Source organism: Hyla sarda, chromosome 8, assembly GCF_029499605.1.
Source record: "Hyla sarda isolate aHylSar1 chromosome 8, aHylSar1.hap1, whole genome shotgun sequence".
In the NCBI taxonomy this organism is placed as follows: domain Eukaryota; kingdom Metazoa; phylum Chordata; class Amphibia; order Anura; family Hylidae; genus Hyla; species Hyla sarda.
Window position 1 is genome coordinate 161,711,296 of NC_079196.1, and position 27,563 is coordinate 161,738,858.

At 39.0% G+C, this 27,563-nt stretch overlaps 1 protein-coding gene across 2 annotated transcripts in view; it reads left to right on the plus strand.

Annotated features, from left to right (window-relative positions):
* The window catches only part of GRIN2A (glutamate ionotropic receptor NMDA type subunit 2A), a 636,116-nt gene that overhangs the window by 577,418 nt on the left and 31,135 nt on the right, over positions 1–27,563 (plus strand). The window lies entirely within an intron of this gene.

Here is a 27,563-nt window from a genome sequence, read left to right on the forward strand (position 1 = left end):
TGCAAAAGCTACAACCCCCAGCATGTACGGACAGCGGAAGGGCATGCTGGGTCTTGTAGTTATGCAACAGCCGGAGGCATACTACATTGGCTGCGGATGCTGGGGATTGTAGTTATGCAACAGCTGGAGACACACTGGTTTACTACTTAACTCAGCGTGCCTTCAGCTGTTGCAAAACTACAACTCTCAGCAGTCACCGACAGCCAACGGGCATGCTGGGAGTTGTAGTTATGCAACCACCAGATGCACCACTACAACTCCCAGCATGCACTTTAGCTGATTGTGCAAGCCGGGAGTTGTAGTTAAACAACAGCTGAAGGTACACTTTTCCATAGAAAGAATGTGCCGCCAGCTGTTGCAAAACTACAAGTCCCAGCATGCCCATAAGGGCATGCTGGGAGTTGTGGTGGTCTGCCTCCTGCTGTTGCATAACTACAGCTCCCAGCATGCCCTTGTTGCATGCTGGGAGCTGTTGCTAAGCAACAGCAGGAGGCTGTCACTCACCTCCAACGATCCACACTGCAGGACTGTCCCTCGCCGCTGCCGCTGTCGCTCCTGGGGCCCCGATCCCAACAGGGACGCCGGGGATCGGGGTCCCCAGCACCCGGGGTCGTCTTCCCGCACCCGCTCACGCCCTCCGGAAGAGGGGCGGAGCGGGTTGCAGGAGTGACACCCACAGTAGGCGCCCTGATTGGTCAGCCGGTAATCCGGCCGACGAATCAGGGCGATCGTGAGGTGGCACCAGTGCCACCTCACTCCTGCAGGCTCTGGCTGTTCGGGGCCATCTCTGACGGCCCCGATCAGCCAGTAATTCCGGGTCATCGGGTCACTGGAGACCCGATTGACCCGGAATCCGCCGCAGATCGCTGGACTGAATTGTACAGCGATCTGCGGCAATCGCCGACATGGGGGGACATAATGACCCCCCTGGGCGATATGCCGGGATGCCTGCTAAACGATTTCAGCAGGCATCCGGCCCCGGCTCCCCACCGGCTAGCGGTGGGGTCCGGAAATGCTCAGGGCGTATCCATACGCCCTTGGTCCTTAAGGACTTGGAAACGGGGGCGTATGGATACGCCCTATGTCCTTAAGGGGTTAAGGGGTTAAATGCATGGTATATTTCATGGCAGTGTTCTAAAATACCAAACACACACACACACACACACACACACACATATATATATATATATATATATATATATATATATATATAATTTATTTTTACATGATCTTCTTTTACTATTTTTCCACTATAAAACATAAACATTATTTACGTTCACCAATATTAAAAAAAAGCTGTGCTCATCACCTGCTATGTTCATCCCCATGACTTTTATCCACAGACAACATATTCATGTCTGATGTCCACTATCTTGCTCAACTAAATCCAGCTTGTCTTTGCTCTAAGCTTTACTACCCCATGCTTCTACCTGGGCTTTTCCTATGATGGTTTAATTAAGACCTGCTATTTAAGGAGCCCTCAACCATACTACAGTGTCTAAGTAATAGGTTCAATTACAGCAGCATTTTCCATGTGATCAAACACCCCCAACATGTTACATTTTCAGGATTCCATTGATAATACACAGATGATATAATTCTGATCACTGCATCAGGCATCACCACCAGCCTTCTCTGTATGGGATATTCTAAAATCATGACCTGTTTGAGGGCCTTGAGGTCTGGAGTTGAAAAGGTATATCTTCTAGTTTTTATTCTGGTAAACACTTGGCTTGTTCCTGATTTTGTTCCAGCAGTCACAACATTTATATTTACAATGTCACTAAATATATATATATATATATATATATACATATATATAAATATATATATATATATATATATATATATATATACATATATATCCGTTTTAATAAATACCTGACAAGAATTGGATCGGTATCAGCGTTAAGGAGTAAGGACGACCTAGGGCATTCCACCCGTAATTTATTGTGTGCTGCTTTGTCCAGGGATTACGGATCTATAAATTAATATAACTGAGGACTTGTGCCTGAGGGAGCCATTCCCCTGATCTAGGGTGTTTAATTTGTGACGGGTCGAAATAAGGGACCCCGCTTCCATCTAGAATGACCTCTGCAGATTTAACAGAATGAGGAAAATTGGAATCACCTTCATCAGAAGTGTCCATATAAAGATCCACATCCTGTTCACATTCCTCCGTATCTCACTGGAGGATTCATGATATGAGTCAGGTTTTGAGGCTTTTTTTTAACCCATTTTCTTTCTGCCTCACGGGTGGAGGGTCTGGGGTGCATTATATCGGCACCAGTAACAGTGCTACTTTCATGAGTAGAGCCTTCAGAGGAAACCTGACCCGCTTTCTTGTGAATTTTTCAATATTCTTCAGAGCTGTGGTCAGTAGAAATAACATTTCTCTTTTTGGCCGTACTTTTACGACCCTTGGAAGTTTCTTCCGCTGACCAGAATTTGTCAGATTGGGGAGAAGAAATCATTTGAGATCTCTGAGGATTAGATTGACTCATAAAACACAGTCCACAGTCCTCAGTGTCCTACCCCCAAATTTTTTTTAAAAAGAGTATGTGAAGGATATCAGGTTCAAATAGATGAATAGGTATGTATACATTTTATACCAACAGTTATCAAATACAAATGACACAAATATAATAAAATGACAATAAAAAGAATCTAAAACTGTAACACTCCGCATGGCCCTTGCGGTTTTTATGATATCCGGACAAATTGGCAGGGGATATTCCACTAGACTCTCTCAAATAATACAGAGTCCACCTGTAATAAGGATGATACAGAGTCCACCTGCAATAGGAATAATCACGCAATCCAGAAGATAAATGATAGAAGTCCACCTGTAATAAAAAGTGTTCTCACAAACTGTGGATGCAATGGGTATAACTATTGCGGCATTAGCTGGAAAAATCTATAGTTCCACCTAGTAGATGTCCAACTGTAAAGAGGATATACAGTTCCGCATTATGCAATAGTTACTTCCACTTTATATATAAAGTGAACTACTTGCAGGAGAAAGATTTATTTGGCACTACGTGCCACTCACCGCACCACGTCGGGGCTTCTGTCCTTCCACCGGATCTCCAGCCAGCGGCGTTTGCTGTAGCCATGTGCTGATGGCGTTTGATGTTGTTCGTGGCAGCATGCTGGCGAGCTTCCAGCAGGTGTGGTCAGCTGACTGCAGATCAGCTGACCGTGGGGGCACGCGCTCCCATAGATGTTCAAACTTAAGGCAGCAATAGATGGCAATAGATGTTTTAGTTGTAGTTAAAAGTTAAATATAGGTGGGTAGCGGTGGCTGTGGGTAGCAGTAGTTAACCCCTTTTAGTCCAACAGTTCTTTCTCAAGTGTCAGCAGAAAACGCACTTGGAATGTGTTTCCAATGGCACGCATTTTGAGGTACGCTGGGATATATCCAAACCCCTTCCTCAGTTTTATATTGTTTCCATTATCTCTCTTTGGGTGAGAGGATCACAGTTAACCTCGTGTCCCCTATTGTGAGCTCTACATCTTTTAACGTCTTAGATTGACTTATGGCAGTAGCCACGATCCTGGCTATAGATTCTTGCATGGTCAGCATAGATGATTGGATCGCCGTTTGTACGAAGTCATTAACCATTGTTTGAATTTGGTCATTGGTGATAAAATCAAATTTTTTATCAAATGATTTGTCTTGTGTAATATAAGTATAAAGCTGGTATGATATGAATATATATAGTGTAGTGAATGTGAAAAACGTTCACCGAGAACAATGTTTATACAATAAAATGATCACTGAATATGAGGAAAAAAGAAATGTATAAAGAGAAGAAGGATAGAGGGTAGGGTGAGAAGAAAGAATATATATATATATATATATATATATATATATATATATATTATTATTATTATTATTGTTATAAGCAATAAGGGCATATGAGGGAAATTTTGTTATGAGGAAATATAGAAAATATAACTAAAAGCACCAGATGCTGTATCCAATAATAACATGAAGGAGCTCTGTACAGTAGAATAACAGCTGAAAGAATGCCGACACACGAAGCTGCATGGAGCGATTTCAGAGCCGAACACTGAACAATGTCAGAGTCGAAGACTGTCTGACAGGAACGAGTGAGTGAGGTAAAAGGAGCGGGAAGGGGAGCACAAGGTGAGAAGTGGGCATGTGACCGGCTGTTCAGTCGGGAAAAGAAACAGTTATAAATGGCTATAAACAGTGAATCGGCAAAAATGATGAAAGAAGGGGAAAATAATATTAGAAAGGAGTATAGCAGAAAGGGAAATAATGAGAAATGAGAAAAATTATATGTAGCAACAAACGAAAAAAAGAATCATGCAAATTAATAAAAATTATGAATATACAATATGAAATAAAAGCAAAACAAAACAAATTAGGATAAAATATAATGAGGGATGAAATATATGGACAATAATATAAGAATAAGAGAAAAATATGAAATAAATATTCAATAAATATATATACAAATAAAGAATGAAATAATAATCATGAAACGAAATAAGCAGTAAATGGAAGTAAGAAAATAAAATCAATTAAAATCAAATAAAATGAAAGTAATGAGAATAACTATATAGAAAAAATACTGTGATGTACTTATCTCTGATAGCAGCAAAGAAAGAGGATTCACCATTGGCAACAGTATCTTGTATTACCTATGTCCTTATCCGATTGGCAATTATGATAATATAGCATGTTTGGCTGCACAAGTTTTTTCTTGTTATGTACTGTTAACCATTTGTTTACCACCATCAGTAAAAAGAAAGAGTGCAGTGCAATAATGTGAAGTCTCCGTCTTGTAATAAAATTGAGGACATGTGTAAAGGAAAGACTTTTTTTCTTTTTAAAGGAAAACGGTTACCCGTTCACCCACACTAAACCCAATGCACTCGGCTTATAATGTGGGTTCACAGGAGACCTATGCGGGCCCTCTGGCTTATATACATACCTGCAGTCCGGCACCCGGTCCCTCTAAAGATCCTCTTCTTTCTTCACGGAATTGTGCTCTGGAGGCAGGACCGCAGGCTGAATTTGAATATTCATGGGCACTGGTCACGTGAGGGTTTGTGCCTACTGAATGCTCACGTGACCAGCGACCATGAATAATCAAATCCAACTGGCAGGCCAGCCTCCAGGGCACAATTTAGCAAAGAAAGAAGAGGATCTTCAGAGGGACCGGGCGCCAGGCTGCAGGTATGTATATAAGTCAGAGAGTACAAAAGAAAAACGAATTGCAGCACTCAAAGTGAAGTGTTATGGTGAAAAAGGATAAAAATTTATTCCTCCCAAAATGCGACGTTTCGGTTGCCCATTGCGACCATTTTCAAGCATACTTGAAAATGGCCACGATGGGCGACCGAACCGTTGCATCTTGGATGGAATACATTTTTATCCTTTTTCACCATAACACTTCACTTTGAGTGCTGCAATTGTTTTTTTTTTTTTTGTATTTGAAGAGCCCTGGACCAAGGCTGTTTGGATTGCTGGCACCTACACCTATGCACTTTGGTTGTACTGCTTCCCTGGATTCCTTATTAGTCAGGAACCCTTGATCGGTCTACTGTTTACCCGCACTACAGTATAACCTGGTGTATTGAGTTTAGTGTGGGTGAATGGGTGACCATTTTCCTTTAAGTCCCTTCTTCACTCTGTATTGCATAAGTGAAAATGATATTCAAAATATGAACGTGAAGGGATAAAGAAAAATCTGACATTGAGATATAGATACAGGAAGCAAACATACTGATTATCAAAACGTTTTTGTAATGGTAAGGACTTTAATAATTAACTGATTGTGATAGAACATTGTAGTGACAAGACACATTTTATTAGCCTGGGTTTCAACTTACGCAAAAAAAGAGTAATAGTACAGTATGTGATATTCCTTGGTTTGACGGTTTTATCTAAATCAAGATGAGGTGAAGCTGAGCTAATATTAAATGGTCTGCCAGTTCAAAAAAATGCTTTCTGTAGTGGTAAATTTAAGTCGTTTGGTGCTTATTGAGTTTTCTGCTCTGTTGCACTAAAGTACCAATATTTGTCAAACCTGCCAATATTTTATAGCCCAAAGCTAGTGCACACTGACAAGATTGAAAGGCTGGAAATAAAACTTTTGGAAAAGAAAATTTTATATGAACTTCATGATAAAAGTTATCTTTGTTAATCTTACACTTGGGCAAACCTATTCCATTGTATAAAAAAGTGTTTGCCGTATTCCATGATGGTACATTTTGTATTTATTATAGTGGACACCTCTACAATAGCACACAACACGTTATTTATTTTATTTGTTGTACAAATATTTAGAAAACAAAGTTATCCAAATCTCCTCTCATCTCAGTGACAAAGTAAATGCCCAATTACTTAGAAGAACAAAGAAAAAAGTTTCAGTAAATCCTCCCCTAAACTCATCATTTGTTGTGACTCATTTGTTTTACCTTGTTTTGGCATCCTGAAACTGAAATACTGAAGAAAAAAACAAAAATGCAATTCTGAAACTGGTAAGGTTCCTATTTCCCCTGTTCACTCTGAAGTAAAACCGACATCTATTGGCACTACTTAATCTCACTCTCCACACAAAAAAAAGTGGCTACTCAATCACGGGCTGAGGCAGGTCACTGGTTGATTGAGTGGACACTTCTTTGCATACAGGATTTTCTGTTTATTTAGCCCAGCTTGGTTAGACATAAAGTTTTATCCCCAGACAACCTTTTTAGCAACATTTCCAAGTTATTACACTTGTGAGGACATCGAATAATATTATTTTTTTTTTTTGTGCAAAAAGTCCAATAAAATCCATTTATAATAAATACTTATATGGGAGTCTGGTTATACCCTCTCTCATTGACCCTGTGCTACACCCCCTTCATTAATAGTCAGTTCTCTTTTTATAGCACACAGCCATTACATGCTGTGACATCACCAGATGGTCACTGTTTTAAAGTTGCTGTGCTCCCCACTTCTGGGTTTACCAAGGAAGTGGCACTTGCACGTTGGTGGTATTGGCTCTCTGTGCTGGTGATGTCACAGCAAGTATTAGCTGTCTGCTATGGAAAAATAAGAGTAGCAGTAACAGTAACAGTCAGACAATAGAGGAAGCAAGTAAAATTCTAGTGTGTTTGCATGACTAGTGTGCCTGACTTGCACCACTTGTACTTATGTGCTTTAGACACTCTTTCCACCTCACCTGACAAGAGGTGTGGCTTAAAATAAGCAGTATGACATAACATTTGACACTGTACACCAAAGTTCTGGTACAAATTAGAATAACTAAAAGCTTTATTGATCATTAATTTGTCATTACAAGTCATACAATCAATTACAATTATACAAAGCATGAAGATACAATATACAGCACAGGTTCCCTAAGCTATATACTATACCACATGTTACACTAACACTCTGCGCCATCACTCGTTATAGAAGTAACAATTTCAAACAACAATACATTACAGTCTGTGATCGGGAAGGGGTGTGGGACCTATGGGGGTAGGGAGGGGCGCATCACAAGGCCAAACTACACAGTGGGGAAAAAGAGGGGCATTAGTACTCTTTTTCATTGACATCCGGACTGTCCAAGATGTAATTCTCTGTAAGCAGGCTATGGATCTGCCTGCAGCAGTCCTGGCCAGCCATATAGCATCATTACAACAGTTCATTAGGCGCCAGGCCTCCTGGATGGCCTCCACGTTGTGAACCCCAGGAAATAGTCCATAAAGCACTGAATGGTACAATAAGTTGTTCCTGGGCAGCGAGTCTCTAAGTTCAAGTGCCAGGGCATTCAAAAGACCCCATGCAAAGGGGCACTGCCAAAAGATGTTCATAGATGTTTCCTCCACATAGGGGCACCTGGGGCAGTACCTGGTTTTGCACAGACCATGGGCATTCATGAATGACCTCAGAGACATTCCCCCCTGAATGGCTATGCATGACAAATCCTTGTGTCCCATGGTTAGCCTTGCAGAAGCCACATTGGCCCAAATACTCTCTACAGTGGCCTTAGGGAGCCCTGGAACGAACCCTAGCAAGTCCTTAGCTCTAATAAGCTTGCAAACAGTATTAGGCTTCCACAGGGCTTGAGTCGCTCCAGTTGATGTTCCGTAATGAACTGGACAACATCCCCATAGAACCAGGCAGTGCACCAGTTGTAAGGGAGGGAGCTGTCCCATATGTCCAGGCCGAGCCTCTTCCAGAAGGGCAAGAGAAAAAGGCGAGACATGGACCTGCCCGCAGAGCCTTTCTTTTACACCAGAGTCCTCTGCTCGCTGACACATACAAAAGAAGGCTGCAGCAGAGTGGGGATAGAAGTGGTCTTAACTTAGACAAAAAAGGGAGAGATTTATGAAAACCTGTGCAGAGGAAAATTTGACCTGTTGCCAATAGCAAACAAACAAGTCATGTCTTCAATTTTTGAAAAAGCCTCAGGAAAATAAAAAAGCAATCTAAATGCTTGCTATGGGCAACTAAACATATTTTCCTCTGCACATGTTTTGCTAAATCTCCCCTAAAGTTTCTTAAGATGCAAACAATTTATCAAGGAGCATAAGTGACTAAATTTTGCACATTCTAACGCTGTTTTGCCAATCAGTTTATTGAACCTCAAAAATTTTTTTTAGGCATTTAGGCACTTGCTTAATGGGAATCACTTGCCATCTTTCACTGCATTTAGTTCAACTCAGTATTTTTTTTAGCCATTTTTGCCATAATTCTCCAAATTACAGTATGTAAACACAACCTTAGAAGGTCTAGTGTCTAGTTTACACAATCTATACATTAAATGAGTTTTCCAGCACTGTAACAAATATAATGCTGAGCCTGTAGGTACAAATCTGTATTTACCTATCTCCCTAGTCCCCTACTGGACCAAGCTCAGCTCCAGTTCTTCTTCTGGTCCCTCGCCACTTATCTCTTTAGCTTATTTCTGAGGCAAGCACTTGGAGCAGGGCATTTTCACTCAGCTTGATGTCTCATCTCGGCCACTGATTGGCTGAGCTGGAAGGTCATGTCTAGCAAGGGACTGATGTTAAGTATAGTTTTTATTTTTTAGTTTACCAGGGCCCCAGCACTATATATATATTTTTTACAGTGCATTATTACCACTTTATCATTTAATCCCTTAAGGACCAAGCGTTTTTCTGTTTTTGCACTTTCGTTTTTTCCTCCTCACCTTTTAAAAATCATAACCCTTTCAATTTTGCACCTAAAATTCCATATGAGGGCTTAGTTTCTGTGCCACCAATTCTACTTTGTAATGACATCAGTGATTTTATCCCAAAAATTGAAGAAAAAATACAATTTTGTAAATTTTGGGGGCTTTCGTTTCTACACAGTACATTTTTGGGTAAAAATGACACTTTATCTTTATTCTGTAGATCCATACGATTAAAATGATACCCTACTGATATAGGTTTGATTTTGTCATACTTTTGGAAAAAATCATAACCACATGCACGAAAATTAATGCATTTAACCCCTTAAGGACCGGGGTTTTTTCCGTTTTTGCATTTTCCTTTTTTGCTGCTTGCCGTTAAAAAATCATAATTCTTTCAATTTTGCACCTAAAAATCCATATTATGGCTTATTTTTTGCACCACCAATTCTACTTTGTAATGACATCAGTCATTGTGCCCAAAAATCTACGGTGAAACAGAAAAAAATCATTGTGAGACAAAATTGAAAAAAAAAACGCTGTTTTTTAATTTTTGGGGGCTTCCGTTTCTACGTAGTAAATTTTTCGGTAAAAATGACACCTGATATTTATTCTGTAGGTCCATACGGTTAAAATGATACCCTACTTATATAGGTTTGATTTTGTCGTACTTTTGGAAAAAAATCATAACTTCATGCAGGAAAATTAATACGTTTAAAATTGTCATTTCTGACCCCTATAACTTTTTTATTTTTCCGTGTATGGGGCGGTATGAGGGCTCATTTTTTGCGCCGTGATCTGAAGTTTTTAACGGTACCATTTTTGTAATGATAGGACTTATTGATCGCTTTTTATTAATTTTTTCATGATATAAAAAGTGACCAAAAATGCACCATTTTGGACTTTGGAATTTTTTTGCGCGCACGCCATTGACCGTGCGGTTTAATTAACGATATATTTTTATAATTCGGACATTTCCGCACGCGGCGATACCATATATGTTTATTTACACTGTGTTTTTTTTTTATGGGAAAAGGGGGGTGATTCAAACTTTTAATAGAGGAGGGGTTAAATGATCTTTATTCACTTTTTTTTCACTTTTTTTTGCAGTGTTATAGCTCCCATAATGACCTATATATAACACTGCACACACTGATCTTCATCATTGATCACTGGTTTCTCATAAGAAACCAGTGATCGATGATTCTGCCGCTTGACTGCTCATGCTTGGATCTCAGGCACTGAGCAGTCATTCGGCGATCGGACAGCGAGGAGGCAGGTAGGGGCCCTCCCGCTGTCCTGTAAGCTGTTCGGGATGCCGCGATTTTGCCGCGGCTATCCCGAACAGCCCACTGAGCTAGCCGGCATACTTTCAGTTTCACTTTAGACGCGGCGTTCAACTTTGAACGCCGCGTCTAAAGAGTTAATAGTGCGCGGCACAGCGATCAATGCCACGCTCTATTAGCCATGGGTCCCGACCCGCTATGACGCGGGGCCATGCCGTGGCCCCGCGTTATAGATCGCGAGTGGACACATGACGTTCCAGTACGTCATGTGTCCTTAAGGGGTTAAAATTGTCCTCTTCTGACCCTATAACTTTTTTTATTTTTCCACGTTCGGGGTGATATGAGGGCTCATTTTTTGCGCCATAATCTGAAGTTTTAATTGGTACCATTTTAGTTTTTAATTAACTTTTTGATCGCTTTTTATTCCTTTTTTATGGTTTAAAAAGTGACCAAAAATATGCTATTTTGGACTTTTGAATTTTTTTGCGTGTACGCCATTGACCGTGCGGTTTAATTAACTATATAATTTTATAGTTCGGACATTTACGCATGCGGAAATACCACATATGTTTATTTTTATTGTGTTTATATATTTGTATATGGAATTTGGGAAAAGCGGGGGGATTTAAACTTTTAATAAGGAAGGGGTTAATGTGTGTGTTTTTAAACTTTTTTTTACTTTTTACACTTTCAGTCCCCTTAGGGGACTTTTAGGAGGAATCATTTGATTCCTCATACAGATCAATGTGGTTCCATAGAACCACATTGATCTGTATGCTCTGCACTCGATTGATAAAGTCTGGCCCTGGTCTTCATGCGCAGACATGCGAATGATATTGTAATCCATTTGTCACAAGTGCATCAGTTGCACTAACGTTATTTAGTACAACCCCACTTCCAAACATCTAACCAAAAGATACATCCATATAACAAGTTATTACATCTGCAAATAAAATCCTTAGAATCGTAATAATAATATATTATATTGCTATCCAATAGCACTTCTAAACCCCCGTACTGAGGAGAATACAACCCTATAATAAGTCTATGGAATACCAACAGAACGATATGTAAGGCACAGAGCTGCAGTGCTGGAGCCTCACAGTATCGGGGAAACTAAATGCAACACTAATCAAACATACACTGCAACACTATTCAAACATAATCCAACACTTACTGTAATGTTCCACTGCGCAAATACATTGTTCATTCATTCATTGCAACCCTTCACAGCACAATATTCATTCCACTAAACACTTGAATGGTTTATATTGTGCTGAGCTGCAGCGCTGCAGTCCCCCCGTTCAGGGAAACAGCCCAATACCAGCTGTTCCACTTGTACACAAACAGTAATGCAACAAACTATCAAAAGACGCCAACATACAGAGCGCACATGACTCTCATCCATCCCGCTGTCTCACATCCTACAGCCAGCTTCCCTGCAAGGCTTTTTACATGTAAAAGGTTTTTAGATTGTTTTTAGAAATAAAATCATGTTTTATGAAGGAACTCAAAAAGGCTTGCAGACTATTGATACACGTGACTACAACTGACACACATCAGTGAGCAGCGCTACTGCGGCACACATCTATCCACACAGATGCAAACCGACCACTAATTTTGGCGCTTTTACCACCTATATATAACACCATGTAATGTAATGTGTATCACTGCTGTAGTCATTGAAAAAGAGGTATGAAACCTCGAAACGCATCTGACATAAGCAGATAAAAGAACCTTTGGATTTTTAACCAGTATACCTTGCATTTATGTACACCTACAATGAACATGAACATGACGTGACAGGTCCTCTGAGAACCAATGAAATAAAAATAAAACATTTGCTTACTGTCTGCACCACTACTTATAAGCTGTTCAGTGGGTCATATTCACTAAAAGAGTAGTGATATTTGAAACAGCCAATAGAAGAGACTGTTTAAAAAAGTAATCAGAGCCTTTCATAATCTCATAAACACCATTAACATCATGCTGTGATATAAGCAATTTTCATACATTACATATTTCTTATAATGTAAACATTAACTGGTCTTTCTTTAAATGGTACATATGGGTTGTTAAGAGCACATGTTGTGTCTGTTATTGTGGTTATCTCTAATTAAAGCAGACAAGATAGATATTAAAGGGGTACTTGGGTGGAAAACTTATTTTTTTTTTAATCAACTGGTGCCAGAAAGTTAAACAGGTTTGTAAATTACTTCTATAAAAAATTCTTAATCCTTCCAGTACTTATTGGTGGTTGTTTACTACAGAGGAAATTCTTTTCTTTTGGGATTTCTTTTCTGTCACAACCTCAGTGCTCTCTGCTGACACCTCTGTCCATTTTAGGAACTGTCCAGAGCAGCATATGTTTGCTATGGGGATTTGCTCCTACTCAGGACAGTTCTTGACATGGACAGAGGTGTCAGCAGAGAGCACTGTGGTCGTAAGACTCGTGACAGAAAAGAAATCCAAAAAGAAAAGAATTTTCTCTGTAATATACAGTTGCTAATAAGTACTGGAAGGATTAAGATATTTTAATAGAAGTCATTTTCAAATCTGTTTAACTTTCTGGCATCAGTTGATAAAAAAAAAAAAAAGTTTTCCACCGGAGAACCCCTTTAAAGCTTGGACACGTCTGCATACAATACCCTGTCATCTCTCATATCACACACAACTAGTTTATAAAACGAGGAGAAAGTGAACATGGCATCTGCTATTACAGCAATACTATTTGCTGCCTGTAGAGTTTAGAGAAGATGTTAGACAAACCCCACATTAGCATATTTCTAATGGCAACAGTGATGTGAAGGAAGGCTGGAGAATTACATAGTGAAAGGACATGCATTTCAACAATAGTGCATTAAATTATCAGAACACTTTCTCCCCGCAGCTCAAAACATTTATCTGGCATGCCTTAAATTAAACTTGACTGCTTATTATTCTTTACTTATGTAAAAACGGCTTCATTCGTCTTGTAATCTTTAAATATGCAGCTACATGAGGAATTCTCAAGCCTCAGCAAGACGTAAAAGGGCACAAATGTTGATATTTCTTATATTGCTGTATCTTTTAAGTTACTGTACAAACTAACTTTTTGCGTGATAATGTGCGGTTCGTTTTTATCTTACAATATTTTAGTCTCTGAATAGGTGAGCTACTTCTGGTTTTCTGCTTCTATTTTTTATCTATTTACTTAGTGATAAGCAAACTACCATGAAGCATTATCAAAGTGAAGCTGTATAATAACTTCATATCACCTCAAAGCTATACTGTGTGCAGGTGTAACATTTCACCCATAGACATCTTTGTGACTGCATAGTTTTGTAGGGAGGCAAATAGTGTTTTTTTCTGTAACTGACAAAAATGATGACTAGAGAGTTAATCCATAGAACCTGAGTTTAATCAGAACTGTGCTAAAAGTTGGGTTCAACTAGAACTCTGGGCAGTTTGGTTCAGCAAAACTTGCTAAAATAACATCAGCCACATGGCAGAAAGGAGAATGAGGAAGAATGACATGACCACATGGGAAGGAGAAGGGAATCCCATAATGCCTTTAATCAGCTCTACCAGTAAATCAGGAGGCAGTATAGCGGTAATGTTAAAGCCACTATTAAAGCCTATGTACGGTACTTCAGCAGTCTTTTAAGAAAGAGCAGGTGTTAGGTGAAGATCTCTGTGAGGGACGGAGTAGGACCACGCATATATAATACTTGTAGTAAAGCAGCAGCATCTGTTCTGGAACTGTAAAATCAGAAAATCTATTATAATTGGAAGTTGTGTGACCTTTTTTTTTTGTTTACACAACTAGCCGTGCATAGAGAATTTTGTGTCACTTTTTGTGCACTTTCTAGGATGCCATCCTATTGCTACACTCCAAAATAGGGATACTTTTTCACAGCTTGTAAAAATGTATTGCTTCGTCACTTTCCAGGCACAATACCTGCTGCTATTTTCAAAAAGGTATGATTTTTAGACCACTTGGAAAAAGCCATTGCTACTTACAACATATCTGTGTGCGTAGAAACTGTCTTCAAAAAAAGAAAAAAAAAATTAGACATAAATTTTAAAAAACATAAAAAATCTGCTGGTGCAGTGTGTTACCAAGTCATGCATCTGTAACTGCAGTGATAGATGGTTCTACAAAGTATTGACTTTGGAAGGGGGGTGGGAATACCAACAGATGTCAACTTTTTTGTTCTCAATATTGCTTGTTTTACAATAAAATGTGTTTTGCATGTTTTGTTGATCAAATGGTAAAAGTTTGTTTAAGTCTTTTTGAATTCCAGTTTGTAACAGTAGGAAAATGCGCAAACAATAAAAAGGGGTGAAATGTATGCAAAGCATAATATATAGGAGGTTTAATATCCAGTTGAAAAAATGAAAAAATGAATGGTTTTATTCATCCATGTAACAGCAGATTTTCAGCTCTAATGCAGAGCCATTTTATAGCCTTTTCTTAATGCAGATATCACACCCACCAATTTGTTTGTGGCAGCACTATATCTTGCGAATTCTGCTTTAACTGGCCCAAGAGGGAAGAGTAAAACACACACGCACACACAATTTTCTATAAACTCTTTTACCAAAGGGAAGATTTCCTTTTACAGAGCTATATTTCTTCAATATAAGATTACATTGATTTGCCAACAAGTACATTTTTCAACCTAGAAAGCCCCCATTGAGCTTAATGCATATAAACTGTTCTAACCAAAAGTCAAAATCAATGATCCCCAAACCAACCAGATCAATATTTCATTTTCAAATCTGCCCTGAAATTTTTGTTTTCTGATTTATTTGCAATTAATGGTTTTGTATAATTCAGTTGAATGCACAGACTTTGTCTTATCAGTCCATCATCTAGGTTAGGGAAACCTCAATATTTTACTTGATAAAGTTATAGAGTGTTAAATCAGCATTCTTTTTCTTGTAAACACTCTGCATTTCTAAGGTGTATTTTCTTGTCTTTCTGGAATTACTTTGTGGGTTGTAAAATAGAGAATCTTGCTTTTTGTTCTGTTGAACTGAGCCTCTTTAGGGGGAAAGTTAATTTAAATATCCATAAAAGTTAATTGGTTTATACTCCATAGGTTTTGAGCCGGCTTCTTGAATTACTCATTAGCTTTCTGCTTTCTATACAAATGTTCTTCATACACCATTCCCTTTCTTGTGCTATAAGGTAAAGACATTAATCCTTTGAAAAGATAATTTAACATAATTACAAAACCTGGTAAAGTTAAAAAGAAGGGGTGTCTACTATAGTCCCCATGTGATAGTTACGATCATATACTGAAAGTGTGAATTCTCGGAACCACAATCTGTTTTGTGCTTGCTACACTGGGGCACAGAGTTTAAGAGATCCCTAGTCTTCATCCCAAACTCTCACAAGAAGGTGTGGACATTGCTGTTGGGAAGTCCCAAGGTTGCAGTCCCGAGAATACTCATGAATGGTTAGGAATGTTATCACAAGTAAATAAATGTAATACAACAAAGCAAAGGACACTAATAAAGCATAGTCAGTAATGTAGCCAAGTGTCAGAAGTAGAGTTGAGTGAAACAAATCAGGTGAGCCTTTGGTTTGGTCCGATGTAAAGTCTGGTTTGGCACGAGGGTGAATTTTGGCAAAACCTGATAAAACAGTGTTGCCATCATGTAAGTCTAGGAGAAGGAAGTTTGAACACACAACCTTAGGGCAGCCCAGAATACCTTGCAAGTAGGAGAAAGGATAACATGACCTTAGGTTAGCCAGTTTCCATGTAAGAAGGAAAAAGGATCACCTGACCTCAGGGAAACCAAAAGCGTGTTGAATACATCTCACAGCCAATCAGGAAATAGTATTGGGTTGATAAGAAGCATCAGATAAGCCTATGCAGATAGGTGCAGTGGCCATTTTAAGAAAAGTAGCTGTCTGAGAAGATATGAGTGGTAGTGTAAGGAACAGCCCAGATAGAGTAGGACCACTCCACTACTATATTCTTTATTCTGTGGCAAAATCTGTACCATTAGTAGTGTGCCAGTTTTTCTGTGCTTGTTATACACTGAGGGGAAAAAGCAGTGAAAATAAGGGTTTTGCGTCACTTTTGCATGCAGTTGTGTAAGTGTAGATTCAAGCGGGGCTTAATTGGTGTGGAAAAGCAGTGAAAACAAGAGTTTTGTGCAACTTTTACAAACACATTGTCTTATGGCATATTAAAACATGCCAGGTTTTCGTAGTGACAAACAAATAGGTGGGAAAAATATTGTGTGATTTTTTTTGCAAACACATTGTTCAATCACATTTTTAAGCATGCCAGTTCGTAGTTGTGGCACACAAACTGACTGGGGAGAAATGTAAAGAAACAATCAACAACAACAAAACTAGATTCTTCTGAGTTTTACAAACACATTGCTTAATCACCAATTCAAGCATGCCAGTATCTTGTAGTGGCACACAAATAGGTTCAAGGGGTACTCTGGTGGTTAATTTTTTTGACTACATGGCATCTTCTTTGTAAGTTTAGTTTTTTTTTTTTTTTTTGCAATATACATGTGTTATATGTTTTGGCAGCATGTGTGTGTTTTTCTTACCTGTTTGTTGGGCAGGAAGTTCTGTAGTTCAGAGGGTTTTCTTTTACTGTTGTCCACAGTTCTGAGTTTGTTGTGGACAAGATGTCACAGCTTTTTTTTTTTTTCTCTGTCTGCATGAGAAAAATAAGCCGCGCCCCCTCATCTCATCCAGCTGAGTACACAGCTCCTCCCCTCCCCCCTGCTCTTTATTCCAAGGATGCAGGTCTGCACAGGAGAAAGAACACAGAGAAGATAAGTGTTATCGGAAGGGGAGGATGAGAAGGTGCACGGGGATGTATGGACTGCAGGGGAATAAATCTCATACTGTGAATGATCTCTATATGTGAAGGGGGGACTCCTGAATGACACATGCTGGGAGTTGTAGTCCCTTTTGTGTGTGTGTGTGTGTGTGTGTATGCTAGTGTTTACAAACCAGTGTGCCTCCAGCTGTTGCAAAACTACAACTCCCAGCATGCACTGACAGACTTTGGGCATGCTGGGAGTTGTAGATTGGCAAACACTGTTCTAGCCTATTCAGCATACACATCATGTTACACCAGTGTTTCCCAACCAGTGTGCCTCCAGCTGTTGCAAAACTACAACTCCTAGTGTGCCCAAAGGCTGTCAGGCCATGCTGGGAGTTGTAGTTTTGCAACACCTGGAGGCACCCTGGTTGGGAAACACTGGTGTATGCCCTACAGAGGTGTGGTGAACTACAACCTCTATGAGACTACAGAGGCAGCATGCTGGTGTTATACCACAGACTGAAGACTCCTGAATGACACATGCTGGGAGTTGTAGTCCCTTTTGTGTGTGTATGATAGTGTATCCCAACCAAGGCTGATTATATTAGTGTGCTGTGTATAAGGGGGCTGACCCAGGAAAATAGTAGGGTGGGTAAAGGGCGGAACAAAAAAAAAAGGATCCGCCCCAAACCAGCAAGGCATGTGGCATGCTGGGATTTGTAGTTTTCAGCACAGCAAGAAACAGGAAATAGAAGCAAAGATAGGAAAACAAAGTGGGGGATAAAAAGACAACAAAGAACGGAAATAGAGTCGGCTAAACAACAAGAATAGAAATGAAACAAAACAAATAGAGTAAGTCAAAAACGGAAAAACAGGCTGACCACCGGAGTACCCCTTTAAGAAAGACATAGAAAAAAGAGTTTTGCATGACTTATTAATTACATTGTTAAATCATATATTAAAATGTGTAAGTTTATAGTAATGAAACACAAATAGCAGGGAAAAAATATTTTAAAAGTTTTGCTAACACATTGTTTATTGCCTATTCAAGCATGTAAGTTTGCAGTAAGTAGTACATGAATAAATTGTGAAAATAGTTTTTTGTGAGCATTGCAAACACATTGTTTAATCAATATTCAAGCATGCTAGTTCATAGTGGCACACAAATAGGCTATGAAAATCATAGAAATTTATTTTTGTGTTTTTTGGGGGGGGATTTTGCATTCACATTGTTTAATTGCACGTCTTAGCGTTCCAATTGTTAGTAGTGACACATGGATAAGTGGAAAAAAAATCATGAAAAAGTGTGCTACGTAACGTCAGCAAACACATTGCATCGCATTTACAAACAAGCCAGTTTTTCATACTGGCACATGAAAAGATGGGGTACACTTATATTCTGGCATCCCAATTTGCAGTAGCAGCCAAGTTTGCCATGGGTGTTCTGTCTTTTCCACCTTCTAGTGTAGCATCAGAGAGAGAATTCAGCATGGCAGGTGGTGTTGTCTCCCCCCTTCCCCTTGAACAAAACTTTCTGCCAAAAATGTGGAAAAATTTACATTTGTCAAGAGAAATATGTATGGATCAGTGAGGATTTTAAAACTCCTGTACCTGGTGCCACTGATTAGATATACTATTGCAGCTGTCGGCAGGCTACTACTACCACCATCCCTGTTGTTGAGGAGCTACTGTCCACTGGCTACTAGTATTTCCAGTCTACTACATCTCCTGTAAACTTGCCACTACTGACACCAATCCACCACCCCTCTCTCAACTCACTTTTTCTACCACCAGTTAACAACCCCTGTTGTCAATTCACTACTACTACTACCACCCCTGCTGTCCACCCACTACGACCACCACCAGTCACCCACACCTGCATGCAATTGACTACTACTACCACCACCTCTTTTCTTGACTTGCTATGTCTACCACCAGTCACCCACACCTGCTTGCAATTCACTACTTCCACCACTTGCTGTCAACACACTACTATAATTAGTCAACAACCCCTGCTGCTGACTTGATACCAGCAATAGTCCACCACCCTGTTGCCACCCGCTACTACAAGAGCTACATAAGCATAGATCCCCTCTCCTGTACCTGTTTTAGACTGTACTTCTGCTAATGCTGCTGCTACTACCAAACCTACACAACCAGACACAACATACTCAAATTTAGACAGCACTTCACTATTAGGACTCCCTTTTTCCATAGCTCATTTCTGAGTCTTGGTATTCACTGACTAAGGAATAAACTATACATTATTACTGGCACAAACCTTAGACTCTATCTCTCTTTCTAATTGGTCTGGCTGAGATGTTTTATGCATAGGTACCACCTGACATTCTAGCTGGTCCACAGTTGCTTGGGCCTACAGGTATTTCTGCACTATAGAGTAACAAGTGAAAGACAGTAGCAGAGATCACTATTTTACCCCAAGATATCTATCATATGCGTACTAAGTTTCAGAAGAAACTAGGTGATATCTGAAAAGTCCAGGGTAGCTGAAAATCCATAGCAAAGCATAGTTGCTAACGGTTTTTGTAAAGTCTGTTTATGGGCCTGGTTAGTCCAGGTCAGCCCAGGTGCTGAAGGCTGCACATTTCTGAGCTTAAGAAAGGATTTACACAGTGAGCACTGAAAGGCTATAGGGAAGCTAACACTCTGATGGTAGTTTTAGAGACTGAAGTCTGCTAGCCTCTTGTGGGACAGTTAATACTGATGTGAGGTCACACACTTTGATGTCATTTTGGTTGGGTGACTGGTAGAAAGTTACCTGTACAGCTGGGGAATTTATGTTTATCATGTGCTTTGACAAGTAGGATTTATTTAGTATTTTTAATCATTAATGTAAAAACTGTATTTTATTTTGTTTTAAAAAATAAAGATAGGAGAAGCTCTGTTTTAAACTGTACTACTACGTTATTGTCTGTAGCTGCTATTTTACTCTGTTTGTCTGGCTTTACTGAGCTAAAATCCCATACACAGGACTATGTACAACCGTTAAATCCTATTTACATGGTTATTCCTGTTTGCACGGAGCCTGTAATGCTGCACATATACCTCCTATGGTTCTGTTTTATGGGACCATAGGTAATCAGTATTATGACATATGGTACCCCCATGTGGCTATGTATTCTTTTTAGAAGTAGTAATAAGGCATCTAATGGAGCATGCCACTCTTTTGAACTGGTAAAAAAAAAAATCCGAAATAGTAGATCTTGTATCAACCCTACAACCAAGCCATTCCACAGCTTGGAGCCTGATACATTATTCATGATATACATTGCTTTACAGATTATTACATTGTGACTATGTATAGCCATGCTCCACTATCTACATCTTATAGGGAAAAATCTAGGCTATACATTTGCTCAAAGGCCAAGCTCCATCTCAAAAAGTGAAAATGTGGTGCATTTGATGATATGTAATAACATGATCCAGATTACAATGCATTATTCATACGGAGCTGCACACAGTACTAGCTAATTGCTAGCATACTGTATTACATTGCAGTACCACATTGGCACTCTGCCCTCATATCAGCACCGCAGTCTCTCCAGCCTGAATCGTTTACAGCAAAAAAACCTTTATCGCAGTTTGAAGCTAATACGTTGTTCTGACCCCCAGAAGAGATTTTGATCAATGTCGTTTACTTCTCACATTACATCTAATGTGTTACACTACATACATAGCCCTGTGCTGCTTTTTGTCATTTATGACATTTTATACTTTTAGTATACAGTATGAGGTAGCTATCTTCATTATGAAAAACATTTTTTGTTATTTGGTTGGACACATTTAACCCCTTAAGGACGCAGGACGTAAATGTACGTCCTGGTGCGGTGGTACTTAACGCACCAAGACGTACATTTACGTCCTGTACATAACCGCGGGCATCGGAGCGATGCCCAGGTCATGCGCGGCTGATCCCGGCTGCTGTTGCTGATCCCGCGATCTCGGGATCAATATAGATCCCGGCATCTGCGGCAGTACGCAATTTCAATGAATGATCTGATTGCCCGCAGCGCTGCTGCGGGGATCCGATCATTCAGAACGCCGCACGGAGGTCCCCTCACCTGCCTCTGTCCGGCTCCGGCGTCTTCTGCTCTGGTCTGAGATAGAGCAGACCAGAACAGACCAGAGCAGAATATAACCGATAACACTGATCTGTTCTATGTCCTATACATAGAACAGATCAGTATTAGCAATCATGGTATTGCTATGAATAGTCCCCTATGGGGACTATTCAAGTGTAAAAAAAAATAAGAAAAATGTAAAATTAAAAGTAAAAAAGTAAAAAAAAAAGTGAAAAATCCCCTCCCCCAATAAAAAAGTAAAACGTCCGTTTTTTCCTATTTTACCCCCAAAAAGCGTAAAAAATAAATTTAATAGACATATTTGGTATCGCCGCATGCGTAAATATCCGAAATATTAAAATAAAATGTTAATGATCCCGTACGGTGAACGGCGTGAACGTAAAGAAAAAAAGTCCAAAATTGCTACTTTTTTAATACATTTTATTAAAAAAATTATAAAAAAATTATTAAAAGTTTTTTATATGCAAATGTGGTATCAAAAAAAAGTACAGATCGTGGTGCAAAAAATTAGCCCCCATACCACCGCTTATACGGAAAAATTAAAAAGTTATAGGTCATCAAATTAAAGGGATTATAAACGTAATAATTTGGTTAAAAAGTTTGTGATTTTTTTTAAGCACAACAATAATATAAAAGTATGTAATAATGGGTATCATTTTAATCGTATTGACCCTCAGAATAAAGAACACACATCTTTTTTACCGTAAATTGTACAACGTGAAAACGAAACCTTCCAAAATTAGCAAAATTGCATTTTTCTTTTTAATTTCCCCACAAAAATAGTGTTTTTGGTTGCGCCATACATTTTATGATATAATGAGTGATGTCATTACAAAGGACAACTGGTCATGCAAAAAACAAGCCCTCATACTAGTCTAGTGATGAAAATATAAAAGAGTTATGATTTTTAGAAGGCGAGGAGGAAAAATCGAAAACGTAAAAATGTAATTGTCTGAGTCCTTAAGGCCAAAATGGGTCCTTAAGGGGTTAAAGAAGTTTCTCCAAAATATTTTCATTGGTCTTCCCAGAGAATGTTTAGCTCAAAATTCCTTACTAAGACAACCACCAGTTATCCATTGCTGATGGTTCCCTCCAGAATAGCTCTCTACATGGGAATACTAGGAATACTGGGTAGTGTTCAGAATGAGGGGCATAGTTATAAAGGGTGCCGAGGCAGCAGTCGCACCAGGGCCCTGGTGCCTAAAGGGGGCCCAAAGCACATCTGCCCCATAAGAGACAGGTATTATAATTGACACTTGTGTCCCTTTTGCAGATTTTGCATCGGGGTCCAGAAGCTACAAGTTGCACCTCTGCTCAGAATGAGTAATATAGAATCCTAATTGATAGAAAAAAAAAAAAAAAAAAAAAAAAAAAAAAAAAAATATATATATATATATATATATATATATACAGCAACAAAAGAATGCAGCAGCACATTGTCAGCGCAAGGATATAGGGGAAACATGAACATGCAGATAAAACATGGAGAGCTATACAGCTATGGTGTAATAGATGCAAATGTGAAACTATGAGATAGTGAGGCACTTAGCTCGCAAATTTATCTCCGCCGGCGGTCAAATAGCTTGTACCGTCCCACCGCGATAAGGTGGCCTTATATATATATATATATATATATATATATATATATATATATATTCACACTACATAATTTTATTACTTAAAATTGGATGCAGCACTATTTACGCTTCTGAATTTCTGAGGCAGAAAATTCCAGGTCCCCTTAGTGTTATAAGCCCTCCCCAGTATCTTTTAAAATCAAGGGCATAATGTTCGGTCACTGTGCCCATGAGCTTTCTTAGGTGCTGCAAGTTTTGAAAAACAGGAAAAAAACATTTTTTATATATCAACTGGCTCCACAAAGTTAAACAGATTTGTAAATTACTTCTAATAAAAAAATTCTAATAAAATAATCCTTTCAGTTTTTCTTTTCTAAGTGCTCTCTGATGACACCTGTCTCGGGAACTGTCCAGAGTAGAAGCAAATCCCCATAGCAAACCTCTTCTACTTTGTGCAGTTCCTGAGACAAGAGATGTCAGCAGAGAGCACTGCTGCCAGACAGAAAAGAACAACCCAACTTCAGCAGCTGATAATTATTGTAAGGATTAAGGTTTTTTAATAGAAGTACTTTACAAATCTGTTTAACTTTCTGGAGCCAGTTGATATTAAAAAAAGAGTTTTTCCTGGAATACCCCTTTAAATAGCAGTGTAAATAGTCTTGGAGGCGGAGCCGAAAGCTGTGTAGTCACCTAGATCAAGTTATGGAAACACTGCCTGCATACTTTATTCCCTCCTGAATGTGGTACTTCAGTATCAGGTCGCATTTCTGCAGCCTGAAGTGAAAAGTGTAATAAATTATTAATATTAATTATAAATTATAGCATTGGAACATGCACATACATAGTACCAATATAATAGAAATAGTACTACTGTAATATGCGCATAGGGCCTCTACATACACTATACATAAATAATGCTTTCATACAATATTAACAATACCATATTAAATACAAATAATGCCACTGTACAATGCCTATAAATAAAACAGAAGTATTCTGTCATATAGGATAGATAGGTAGATAGATAGGTAGGTAGGTAGGTAGGTAGATAGACAGACAGACAGATAGATAGACAGATATGAGAATAGACAAATATGGGAGTTTAGTGGTGAGCATCATGTTGGTTTGATGCCGACCTCATCTGAGTGCTGCCTTCACTTTGCACTTTTCTCCTTATTACTATTCTGTTCCACAGGTTACATAATGTTGCCTACAGTATAAAACTAATGGCTGAAACCTAAGGTGAGATGATCTGTTTATAATGTCCTCTTATGTACAATGAGTAATATTGTAAGGGGCTATAACTCCCATAAAGGGCCTCTGGTTAGGAGGAGTTTGGTTGTGTTTGCTATTGCATCCCAGTTACACTAAAGTGAATGAAACGGAGCAGCAGTACCACACCCTACCTGTGGACAGATGTGGTGCTGTTTTTAAAAGAATACAGCCATGTTTTTCTAATCTAGCACAACCCCCTTAAAATGTCCTAAAAGCTCTATTAATATTGCTAACATTTGTCTGTGCAGTTACAGTCATGCTATGTTGGTGAAATATTAGCAAATTCAATTTGCTGAAAATAAGAATAATTACAGGTATCTCTCTGGTGATGCTTCTTATTTTCTATTATTTACTTGAAATTGGTTTTGGTATCCAGTTCATGAATCTGCACCCTAACTTCTATCTTTTATAGATTGTTTAACACAATTGAATCTATTCTTACCAAGATCAAGCTTCTCTTTAAGTTACTGACAGTATCTTGCATTGGTCTGTCACTTCTACTTTACTGTTTCTGCCTCGCTTTCTGTGCCCTCTTTGCCCTTCCTGACACTGACCAAAGATGTTGTTTTTGCTTATTATCAAACTGCTAAACGCAGGGCTAATGCACTGGACCGTACCAGCGTTTGAACTTCTATTTTCTAAAGTTTCTTACATTTAGCAATTCTCACCAGAGAAGTCTCTTTGAGTGAAAGCTGTTCCTTTTATTTGGGAATATGTTAAACTTTAAAATGCGCACACTGGTCTACAGCATTCCACCCTGTGAACACCAAATAGAAGTGGATGTTATTTATCTTATAACGTTGAAAGGTTAAAGTAAAACTAGCTTTAAGGTACATTCACTCATAAAGTATCTGCTGCAGATATCAATAACTAAATCATTGAACATAGCGTTAAATCTGCAGCAGATCCTGTACATGGAAAAGCACCCTTAGAGTGTAAAAATATATATATGAAATATGATATACAATATATATATATATATATATATATATATATATATATATATAGTGTCCCGGCACCGTATTTCATACTGCGCCTTAGTTATTAGTCCCCAAAGTTAGAGTCCCTAGGACTGTCGGGGTTCGCTTTCCTAATTAACCCCTAGTCACCCCTTAGTAACTTCATATTTATAAATATTATCTATGTAAATATATGTATATGGTGTTACTCACTTGTTTTAGTGTCGCAGGACCTGTGGCCATATGACACAGTTCACAGAATTCTATGGTTTGCTATAGGACCTTTGGTGGTTCTAGTCAGGTGATCACCCACAAACCATTGTAACGGTGAGTGACAGCTGATATGGACCAATCTAAAACAGCCAGCCCCTGCCCATATAAGGGAGCCGCGCCATTTTGTCACTCTCTTGGGTTGCCCACTCTAGACGAGGTAGGACCTCCGCAGCTTTCAAGACAATTACTAGGCCAAAGCATTGCGGCCTAGGCCTGTGCTAGAGACGGATAGTTCTTACAATTCCCCGCTATCTCCGCAAGACCTCTGGACCTAATCCAACCCCTAAATCCAGCGGATCTATGCAAATATAATCCTCCTAATTTTAAGAGAACTTTCCGGTCCTAAGCAACTGTCAGTCACTGCTGTGCTGTCTATATAGACTCTGTTATCTGGACTGTTACCAATACTGCATATACAGAAAATCTTCAGTAAAGTTCCTGCAAGTTTTAAGTTCAGCACTGCTGTGGACAATCCATTTATTTTACACTCACCTATCGCTCTTGGGAAGGGTGGCGATAGGCCCAGCATCACTACAGAGTTTTAACCTGCACCCTGGCGTCACGAGTGACAAGGGTTAAATTAACCCCTCATATACTACAGCAATACCCCAACTACCCTACACCCCCACCAGGCTACTATATATATATATATATATATATATATATATATATATATATATATATATATATATATATATATCCTGTTTGGAAGGATCTTTTTCATTAGAACCCTTCCATTGTACCATGTATTAATACTTGTAGTTGAATCTAATCAAATAAAACCTCAATTTAAAATGCCTTTTAAGGAATTTCTAACATGCCCCCAGAAGAGCCTCCTATTCAGCATCTATAAGCCACAGTCTACAAAGAATGGACATTCATTGCTTTAATGGGCACCATGCAATCCTTGATTTTCCCGGTGATGGTGCTGCAGGAGTATTGAACACTTGCTGCACAGTTTCCGCCATGCTGCAACATAAAAATGGAGAAGAAATGTAGCGTTTAAGGGATATTCTAATGATGATAAGTGCTAGCGTATTGCTAGGATATACCCTCACCTACTGACCATGAGAGAACAACTGTCATGATTCCCACTGATTCTGAAAACAAAGCAACAGGACTATTTAAGTGCTGCTACCCTTTCACAGTTCTTGCCTGCACTTAAGGTGTGCAGCAGCATCATTGTGCAATGTTTAAGCAGAAGCGATCACAGTCTTCTCAATCTAATGATCAGCTGTTTAAAAATGGTTGCACCTCGATAGATCATAATGTTGATAACAGTTCTGCTGGCACTAAGCCTAATGTCCTGTGTCTAGTATCTAAATAGAATTTGCCTTTGAGATTTGCATTTCAGGGAATACAGTCTTTATACTAGGCAGTTTAAAACTAACTTGCATAATTTTTTCAGGTATAGAATAAAACATTGTTCATAAAGAGGTTGACCATCCTGCAGATGTGGACCTCATAAAGAAAGCTCATAATCTTGAACCCTCCTATATTAACCAAAGCTAGGAACTGTAAAGAAAATCAACATGAATATCATGCAAATAACAGGACCTGATGAGCTTATGGCAGCAAGCAAAAATATATATTTTGCCAGGGGCGTGTTAAACATAAAAAAGAAACTAAACTCACCTACCCTATTCGTCACAGTTCCCGTTCTAACACCTTCAGATCTCCACTCATCATTGCTTCTTCCTGATCTCTGTTGACACATCATTTTAGCAGGAACTGACCACTTAGCCAATCACTGACTTGGGCAAGACACTTCTGCGGGCAGTGATTGGCTGAATGGACGGTTCGTGCTGTGATGACACAGAAATTAGTGGTGATGAGCAGGGAGTGACGTCAGAGCAGGAGCAAGGTAAGTTAGTATAGCTTCCTTTAACAAAGTATAGCTTCTTTTAACATGCCCCCAGAAAAACCACTTTAAGGCATCATCTGAACTGACACTAAAGGGGTAGAGTAGGCCCAATGTAAAGGCTGATACACAGGAAACAGGTGGCAACACCAGCTTTTCCTTATTAAAATAACTTATTACCATGGAATCTAGCACTAGACCAGTAGCTATACATTGACCTGAACTAGACAGCTTAATTTTAAGAAAGAGAGGTCTAGCTGGAAAAACCCATTTC